Here is a 2500-nt window from a genome sequence, read left to right on the forward strand (position 1 = left end):
TATATATATATATATATACATAATTACATAGGAATATATATATATATGAATATACGTATAAATATATAGGTAAGTATATATATGTGTTTATAACTATATACATATATATATATATATATATATATATATATATATATGTGTGTGTATATATATATATGTATGTATATACATATTAACATGTATATGTACCTGCACATATTTATATATATACATATGTATATATTTATATATATATATATATGTACACACACACACGCACACATGTGTGTGTGCGTGTAGGCTGGTATATTGTTAATAGGAACATCCTGCGATATATTGTCACATTAAATTCTGGAAGAGATGAACGGAGAGGAGAGTGTGTAAGTGTTTGTAATGGATCAAAGGGAAAGACGCGAGTGTCGGGGTGTACGATGGATCAAGGTAGATGGCGCCGGTGACGGTGTTATGTTAACAGATCAAAGACAGAGTTGCCTGTGTGTGGAAGTTCACGGGAAACTGGTGTGTCATACATGTGTCTGTGTGTCCATGTATGTGTCTGTATGTAAAGATATTTCATTGATGCACACACACACACACACATACATATAGATACATGTCCATACATACACACATATATATACGTGTACTTACACATACGCATTCTTGCTTTCGCCATTCTTCAGCAGGCATGGCTGTGTGGTTAAGAAGCCTGCTTTTTGCAGCCACGTGTGTCATGGGTTCAGTCCCATTGTGTGGTACCTTGGGCAAGTATCTTCTACTATAACCCTGGACCAGGCTGACCTATGCTTCATTCGGTAAATGAAAACTATGTGGAAGCCCTTCATTGACATCTTTTCTTTTGTCTTTTATTTTTTTTACTTATCTCAGTTACTGAACTGTGGCCATGCTGGGGCATTGCAACGAAAAGCTTAGTCGAATACATCAACCCCAGTGCAGTGCTTTTTTTTTTCAAAGCCTGAAAGCCAGGTACTTATTCTGTCAGTTTGTTTTGCTGAACTGCTAAGTTATGGGGACATAAACAAACCAACACCAGTTGTCAACTGGTGGTAAGAGACAAACACAAAAGCACACACACACAAACACACTCATATACACAATGGGGTTTCTTTTAGTTTCCCTCTACCAAATCCATGTAGATTTCATCAGTGGTTGAGAAGCAAACCCTCTTACCACATAGCTGCACATGTGCCAATGTGTGTGTGTGTGTGTGTGTGTGTGTGTGTGTGTGTGTGTGTGTTTGTGTGTGTTTATGCATTTGTGTGTCTGTGTGTTTGTCTATGTGTGTGTGTGTCTATGTGTGTGCATATGCGTTTATGTGTGTGTGTGTCTATGTGTGTGTGTGTTTGTGTTTGTGTGTGTGTGTCTGTGTGTGTATGTGTCTATGTGTGTGTCTCCCATACCACTTGACAACTGGTGTTGGTTTGTTGACATTCCTGCAACTTAGTAGTTCAGCATAGACGACCGATAGACTAAGTATCAGTGTCAGGAAAGAAAGCATGTACTGGGCTTGATTTATTCAACCAAACCATTTATGGCAGTGCTCCAGCATGGCCGCAGCCCAATGACTGCAATAAATAGAAAATTGAAGATAAATGAGATCCTTTACCTCTTTTATCAAAAGAAGTATCCCACAATGCAATCACAACCTGATAGATGTTGTGCACTCAACACAGACCAATCAGCTTTTGTCATTTATCTCTGTCCACTGCAAGGTCAGCAGTTTCGCTGAATCTGAACATTACATTCGACCAGATCCAACGCCAACTCAGGAAATGTCTCTCACAAAGCTCTTGCAATACGATAAGGTTCCATTGCTTCATTCTTGTAAGTCAAAAGATTTGGTTAGTGCTATATTTGATCTTCTCAAAGAATTTGCGATCAACGAACATACCTCCCCCCCAAAAAAACAAAACAAAGAAACCAAAGTTGACAGAAGCATGGAAGCAAGAATCAAAGATCTAAAATATGTGTAAGAGAGGGTTAGCTCTGCCCTTGACAAGGACAGAAGAGATCAGTTGAAGAAATCTAATACATATGGGTATTGCGCTCTACTTCAGAGCAATGTAATATTTTAGGCACAGGCATGGCTGTGTAGTAAGAAGTTTGCTTCCTGACCTCATGGTTCCAGGTTCAGTCCCACTGTGTGGTACTTTGGGCAAGTGTCATCGATAAAATATTTCATTTAAAATAAGAAATAGGGACCTTTATAAGCTAATTGCAAAGGCACCCCAGCTGTCTGTAATGCCCAGGAAACTAAGTTTGAAGAATTCAATTTAGGGTTATTTCTTGGTACAAAATTTTTCTCTTCATATGTGAGGATCAAGCAAAGAGCTGGAGATGTGTGTGTGTGTGTGTGTGTTTGTGTGAATGTGTGAGTGAGAATTTTGTGTCTCTGAGTAAGTGTGTGTGTGAGGCACAAGGAATGAGATGGCTTGAGGAAAATTTCAGTGGAGTCAGTAATGATTAAGGGAAGAGAGGACAATGTATGTAAGATCAAAAG

At 38.6% G+C, this 2500-nt stretch overlaps 1 protein-coding gene and 1 pseudogene across 1 annotated transcript in view; one reads left to right on the forward strand and one right to left on the reverse strand.

Moving 5' to 3' along the window:
• LOC149131566 (uncharacterized) overlaps window positions 1–2500 on the reverse strand; it is a 209935-nt gene that overhangs the window by 132955 nt on the left and 74480 nt on the right. The window lies entirely within an intron of this gene.
• LOC128250497 (U6atac minor spliceosomal RNA) lies at window positions 1968–2075 on the forward strand (annotated as a pseudogene).

This window comes from Octopus bimaculoides, chromosome 21, assembly GCF_046866305.1.
Source record: "Octopus bimaculoides isolate indiv1 chromosome 21, ASM4686630v1, whole genome shotgun sequence".
NCBI lineage: Eukaryota > Metazoa > Mollusca > Cephalopoda > Octopoda > Octopodidae > Octopus > Octopus bimaculoides.